General features: G+C 41.4%; 1 long non-coding RNA gene across 1 annotated transcript; it reads right to left on the bottom strand.

The window, feature by feature from the left end:
• Positions 1–1,499: 1,499 nt before the first annotated feature.
• On the bottom strand, positions 1,500–6,799 carry LOC121886751. The gene is made up of 3 exons (XR_006092835.1): positions 6,714–6,799; positions 2,260–2,307; positions 1,500–1,979 (listed from the first exon to the last, which is right to left on the bottom strand). It is a non-coding gene; the product is annotated as an uncharacterized LOC121886751 (long non-coding RNA).
• Between the last annotated feature and the right edge of the window lie 887 nt (positions 6,800–7,686).

The raw sequence follows: 7,686 nt of genomic DNA, 5'->3' as shown, positions 1-7,686 counted from the left end.
TGTAACAGTGACACTGCTTGTATCGCGGCCAGCGGCGCTCGATTTCCTCTCCGTCTCTACGGTTATGGTTGATGGTAATTGGTGCCTTGCAGTGCGCAAGGATTTGATGTGCTTGTGAGCATTATTGGATGGCAGGTGAAAGCATCTGCACATCTCTTTCCAACCAGAGAAGATTCCTCATCAAAAAGTGAATTACATGGAAGAATGTACTTTTGGAGACTGTTTTAAAAATAATTCATGTGCATTTGTTTTCACAAATCTGAGCCAAATTCCCTTTTTGAAAATGTTCCCATTAAAATGTATCCTGATTGATCGTCGCTCCCAGAGAAGACTCGAATGAATGAGAGCAGCAGCACAGCATGCAACACTTTAAACTAGACAGTGAACGAGACGATTTAAGAGCACAGGGAGTATTTAAAGTGCAGTAAAGTCAATACATCATTACAATCAATAGATTCATCCCATCTTCCCTGGATTTGACTTTAACATATCGGTAACTTCACACAATTTACATCCAGGGAAGTAGTGTTTGCCTTTTTATATAGTGAGGCAAAAAGTGGAGTGATGGTGTGGTGGATGTTTGTGTTGCAAGTGCAGGACATCGCAGCAACAGACCTGCAATTAACTTTTGCCTTTTTATGAGCAGTAACCATGATATTCTCCTAATCTTAACCAAGTGTTTTAGTTGCCTAAGCCTAACAATACCTTAAAGCAGAACTCCACTGATTTTACACATTAAAGTCTGCATACAGGTGTTTGGGAGAACTACTGCATATATGAAGAAAAAGTTGAATAAAGCCTTTTGTGTTTCCATAGAGAGAGAGAGAGAGAGAGAGAGAGAGAGCTGCGTGAAATCTGATAAATTGTGTCAAGTGACATCAGTGTCAGTCGGGGCCGAAGACCACAAATTTGAAAATGATAAAAAAAAAAAAAAATCTGAGGGTGTGAAGTTAGAAAGAAGTGACCAGACCTCTGTAGCCCACTGCTCATCTCTGCTGGAGGCTAGCGGTTCCAGGCTACATTAGCCACTACTAGCATAACACACCTGGATCTCTGAACCGAACTGTCAGTGGTTCAGTTGCATTTTGGGTAATGCAGACACCAGGTTTTGATAAGACAGAAGAATGCATTGAATACAAAAAAGACAACATCACTGCTTCTACTGCATCGATTTTTATACTTAAAAAACAAACAAACTGTCCATTGTGAGTCTTATAGGAGTGAAACTACTTTGAAACTACTACATACTTTGCTTGATATAACAACTATCTCTCCCTAAAATGAAGTGGGCTGTAGTTGCCATGGCATTGCACATTAAAAAAAAGTTGTCAGTGAATGTAATCCAAGGTTTTGCACAATCCGTCCAAATTTCAACGCCCAACGTTCTTGTCTGGTATTAGGGTTGTTTAAACTACAAGTCAGCAGTTTCTTAACCAACTGGCAGTGGTGGTATTATCACATTACAAATGGTGCGTATGTGTGAGTGTGTGTGTGTGTGTATGTGTGTGTGTGCTCACATATCAACTTTTGTTTTTGACTAACTCCTTTTGAAAATACATGAAATAAAAAACAGCCAGTCAGTCACCAAGTCAATATCATAGTTTCAATATGCAACTTCAAGTTATTTAATGTTTTTGTTTGCTCTTCAACTATTCATGCTACTTACAGGACAGACCATAATAATATTATTTAACATTATTACCTAATCAAAATGTAATTATTACTTGGCCAGCATTCTGACCAGCTTCCTCATATTTGACTTGTCACTGCTGTTATTCCTCCAGCTCCTGCTGCTGCAGGAAACCTGCGTTCTTCCTGCACAGTCACTCTGCTCAGACACAGAGAGATCTAGTTAATGAAACGGTGATGATATCTCACTGCTTTGGCTGGCTCGCATTGGTCCCAGCACTCAACCTCCATCCTGCTTTTGACCACAACCATCCGGATTAAAAGACCACCTTTATGGGGCTGGAGGGGGACTAAAATGACAAATAATTAAAGCCGCTTTTTCTCTACAAACAAACCTTCTAATAACAAAGCACACTTCTAAGAAACTAATTTATTCACACCTGGCATTAACATGAGATCTGTATCCTGATATCTTATCAGGATAAGGAAAAAGGTACGAATACACGCATTGTGATCAGATGTAAACTCGTCAATCAGACCACATCTGGAGGTGGTCTGATCAGATCTCAGCCAGGTGTAAATGTAATCTGTGCGGCGTGACCGCATGCTCCAGAAAAAAAGTCCGCCCACCTAGTTGAAAGTCACTTTACTCCAACTCTTCCTGCCTGCTCCAGCTGCCTGGTGAGAGCCACAAAAAGTAAAAATAGTTAGCAAATCATCCCTCACCAAAAAAAAGAATGTCACCCATCCACAGCATTGCTTCCCTTGATCAGGGATGCAACATGTTTGTTGACAAGTCTGCGATCACTATGTGGGCAGAATAAAGATAATGAGAATGCTTATTATTACCAGGTATAAATGCAAAAGCCTTCAGATAGGATGTAATTATCCAGATACAGATTGCATGTTACTACCAGGTGTGAATGGAGCCTTTATCTCATTCCCTCAGGGACTGACACATCCCAGCTCCTGTGCCTTGGTTACTCCTACCTCTGTCTGTATGATGTGCTGTGTGTGTGTGTGTGTGTGTGTGTGTGTTACAGACATCAGTTGATGTGTGTCAAACAGCATGACACTCCGCATCAGTGTGTGGCACTTAAAATAGTCCATAGCCATGCTAGTGGCTCTGTGAGGCTGCACTTAGGCACAACGGTGCTTTGAACTGAATGTCAACATCTTAAAGCAGGTGTTGTGTTCACCATGTTCATCATCTTAGCTTAGTTCTCAGTTCTGAAGTTATTTAGTTATAAACTTAAGTATTGGACAAAAAGAAATTGTGACCAGATGATGTTATTACAATTCATTCTGTGGGGAATATGAATATCTATACATATTTCCTTAGTAATCCATCCAATATTTGTGAAGACATTTCACTGAGGACTGATGTGTGGCTAAAATTCTTTTACATACAATCAAGTTATATACTGGAATTAAGTATAATTTTCTTGGTGCTGTGCAGTAATCTGCCTTATTCTCTTTTTCTTATCATACTGATACTCTAGAAAATGTATCATACTCAAGGACAGGTAAAGAGAGTAACCTCTTTGGGTATATAGATAAAGAGCATAAACATGTACAGTAGATAAATTGTGAAATGCAGTGTCTACTTCTTTGCATAGTGTTCATAAGTCCATTCTCTCCCGTGCGCCTCACATAATACCCTCAGTGTACTTTCTCTTTCTTGTTTTGTTTGAAGTTATCTGATATTCAACTAAATAAATCTCCTCTTGGACATGAGTCAACACACAACGTTCCACCAACACTAAGCGGAGGACCCTAGAGGGAAGAGAGCCGGGGCAGAAACTCATGAAATAAGTACAGTACTGTACAGTAACATGTGCTTTTCCTGTCTCAAGTGTAAAGTGATGGTGTGAAGTGTCAGAAGCAGGGGAGATGGAGGAAGATGACTGTAACCGCTGCAATACGGTGAAACACCAACACATCCGGCGCCAGGCTTTCATAACACAGACTGCACGTAGAGACGCTGCGAGCTGACCAGTCAGCATCCGGCTTTTCTCTGCCTTGTAACCCACATTTCAGCACTCTGACATTATGGTGTGGTGTACAGTATGAGTTTGTGTTCCTCCTTAATACGTGGCACCGCACAATGACAGTTAAGAGGTCTTTTATCCATTTCTGACAACCACATAGGAAATACATGAACATAGACTTGCTTCAACCCTCATACCTCCTTAATCTATTTTGGGACATTGTGTAGTGTTACACAAGTGAGTTTGCATTTCTTAGCTTATCTTTCTGATGGTTTTGCTCCAGATTTGTGCAGGTAAGTGTGTTTTTTGTTCCAAAAGAAATATTTCGAAAGCTAGATCACTAAGGAGTTTCAACCTCCTACGGTTACTATTTTGTGGCCATTTAAAAAAAAAAAACCCACACTTAATGCTAAATCCAAGATTGCAAATTGTAACATACAAGTGGTGGAAACCTCCTCAATTGTTATTATTTAAAGTGGAAGCCAAAGCAGAAAATATAAACAGGTTTATTTACAAGGTTTTTTTTCTAGATTCCAAAATGGGAAGTCAACTCATTGGCAGTGGAGACAAGAACAGCAGGTGCACAAACATATGAATGTCTTTCATTTAGCTAATGTTGTAAATATTTGAGGTATCTTCTAGACAAAAGTTGGGAAAGTAAACTATCATCAATCTCCTTCCATTTATTTTTCCGTTTAAAGCCATAAACATGTGGTGTGCTGGCGACCGCAAAACAATGTGAACGCAGCATTACGTCATTTGTGAGCGTGTGTTTGAATAAGCATGCTGCAGCAATGTATGCATGCTTGCATGAATGGTACAGTACTTGTGTGTCCAGTGGTACCGGGTGCATTTCATTGTGTGTAAAACAATCCAGCTGTGGTACCATGTTCAGCCCTGATTCGCCACATCTGGACTCATCACCTTATGAGCTTTGGTGTTGTCAAAGGCCTCCTCCAGTATCCTAATCATCTAATTCTGAACTAAGCCTCTCTGAGCGGAGTTTATCTCACAAAGCTCTGTGTGATTGTGTCCATGAGGCGCGCAGGCCCGGTCCAAATAAGATTCAGATGGGAGCATTGACAGGAATCACTTGTTACCTCCACCTTACCTTTAAAACCAAAGATTTGCTTGTGAGGTTTGATTTGAATTTCTCAAATTGTTTGTGAGGTCATGGCTGGTGGGGTTTTAAAGGGGTAAATGACGTGACCATCACCATAAGGAAATGCAATCCCCTATAGAGATCTTATATTCATTGAAACCAGCAGTGAAACCTTACGGATTTCCTTTCAAAACCGTCTGCTTCATAATGTTATTTTATAGCAGTGTCTCTGTTATGTAGCTTGATGAACGGTTGTAGTTCTCCAACTCCAGCTATAAAATCAATGCACTTAAAATTACCTCTGAATTAAATAATCCACCAACAAAACTTGAACACGCAATCAGTCATTTTGCATTGCATGTAGCAGGAAATGAGAGCGGCAGTTATTGCAATGCTGAGTCAAAATGTCCAATCTGAAATTCTCCGCTGACACGACAGCCGAGTCCAGTCCGTTTAGGCTCAAGAATAACTTTAACCTGGATTTCTTCCTACTGTTTGCATAGCGCCAGTTTTATGTTCCCGTTCAGGTCATACCTTTCTTTACAATGCTACATTGCCACTCTCCCCTCTCTGACCTGTCTTGCCTCTGCACCCAACACCCCCCTCCCCTTCCCACTAATCTAGTGTTACATGTGGCGATAGGAAATTGCCCAGTCTGATTTCCTGCCATCAAAATGTCTTCTAACGGAGCACAAAAAGGAGCAGAATGCTTTGGAGGAGGAGGTGCAGTGAGAGGTCATGCTTTTATCAGCTGGACAGTTTGATTTAAGGTGACTGAGGAACAAGCAGTCAGTGTGAGGGATCACTTTTTTTCTATAGTGTTACACTGGGAAGCATTGTGAGTCTTTATACATAAATAAATGGGTCCAGCATTCATTCTTCAGGCAATCCTTGAATATTGTCAAACCACATTAGTATATTGTACAGTAACACATCTGAGCATGGTGTTCCTAATATTTTGTCCAGTCCGTTAACATACATGAGGGGCAAAATATTAGGAACATTTTTCAATATAAAGCACTCCAGTACACCACCACCCAATACGACCTCAATAATAAACATAAAATAGAATTATCACCTTTCTGACAATGTCAACAAAAACTGAAAATGTATAAACTTCGGGAATGTAGAATTTATGGCAGAGCTGTTGTATTGGGGAGCTAGAATGCTGGCAGTATTTTCCGTGAAGGTGTCATTCAGGCCTTCTTTACCATTTTGAATATTTATTAAGAAAATAGGAAAAATACTAATTTTAATGTGGATTCATAAGACTTAAGTTGCAAAGGCACAGTTACCACAGCATAGTGATATGTCATGATGCATAGGCTTTGACAAAACATGGATACAGTGCAGTGTAGCACCTCAACAGGATTGCACAGTACATGAGGCATGATATAAAGCTTATAAAGACTCTGAGGGCTACCCTGGATTAACAAATCTGTTTTATTTAACTTGATTCCTCACCTGAAGAACCAGTCTCTCCAGCTATCACTTACCAGGACATTCAAAACTAGAAGAAATCATGTAACTCAATATTATTAAACTTCAGATTTCTTTGACCTAAAAATAAATGGGGATAATGAAAAGGTTTGTTGCATCCAGCTTTCTCTGGACACAGGACATGGAATGCTGCAGCTTAAGGGACAATTTTATAGTTTGCTGTTCAGTTTTGATTTCACATTTCCTGCAGATCTTTGAGCCAGTGACCATACCCATAATTTAGGCAAATAGGGTGAATCCACAGGGTCTTAATTACAGAGGATGACACACTCTTTTCTTAAGCTGCCTCAATTTGTGATTTAGGCAGAAAAGATGGGTGTATTTTTACATCAAAACTTTTCCAAGTGCTGCTTTAAAGCCTGCTCTGTAAAACTCTGGAACCGTACTAAGCTCTGGTTTGTTCAGTCGTCTTGAACTCGGAGCCATGAGTTGAGCTGCTCATCGCACCACTGAGGCTCGTAATTAAAAATCTCCAGTTACTTCCTTCTTACCTCTGCTGACCCTGGCCTCGTGGCTCAGCCGTACCCAGGGCCAGTGAGCCCGCCTCTGGGGAGCCACAGGAGGAACTTGGCCTTGGACCTTGGATGGAGACCGGACGACGTTGGGAAGTAATGGGGATGTTGACTCAAGGGTGACGAGGGTGGGCGGACGTGACCGCTGAAGATGAGCGTGCCAGGTAAACACTGTGCAATCATGATGCCAGATTAGCTTCGCTTATGATGCCAGCATGTAGGCTGCCATGCTGCGTTATACAGCTTTCAGTTTCGAGAGAAAATAGTAGAGGTATAAACGACCGAATAGGCAGACATAGAAACAAAGACGGAGACAAAAAAAAGAATGGGATGAAGACTGAGCATAATAGAGACAGGAACACACTGAAAGTGATCATGTTTCTGTCTCTGGGGTTGTTATTAAAGCGGCATCTAACACCCAGGAATGCAGGAATGTCCGCTGACGTCTTTCTCATCAGGTAGAGAGAACGAGACGGGGTGGAGAAAGTGTCAGCTTGTTTCAGGAAGGAACTGATACTGCAAGGCCATCTGAGGATTCAAATATTGCCACTCTGGGGAACCAGTTGAAGACAGAGGTATCGCTTTCACCAAGAATGAAACTGAACAACAGTTGGAGAGCGACAAAGACGCGGAAAAACCTGCTCGAATAAAACCATGATAGAATAACGCCTGAGTTCTTCACGGCGAATGAGCCAAGGCTAAAGGTAACACTGGCCCCCTGTCACCGGGACCCCCTCCTCGAGTAAAAACCCACTGTGGTGAGTGAGCGGTGGAGTAGCAGAGGGCCATACATACAGTGAGCACTCTGTCTATCTCATAGGCTCATTCAGCCGTGTGGTTTGGCAGGTAAAGCGGCGATGTAGGTGGCTGTGAGTGAAGATATGGAGACCTATGTGTGCCGAGCTTAAGTATTCAATTTACCTCTGCCATTAGGACACGTTACACATTGAGC

Source organism: Thunnus maccoyii, chromosome 20 (assembly GCF_910596095.1).
Source record: "Thunnus maccoyii chromosome 20, fThuMac1.1, whole genome shotgun sequence".
In the NCBI taxonomy this organism is placed as follows: Eukaryota; Metazoa; Chordata; class Actinopteri; order Scombriformes; family Scombridae; genus Thunnus; species Thunnus maccoyii.
Note: the sequence above shows the minus strand (reverse complement) of the source record. Positions and strands in the feature narration are given on the sequence as shown.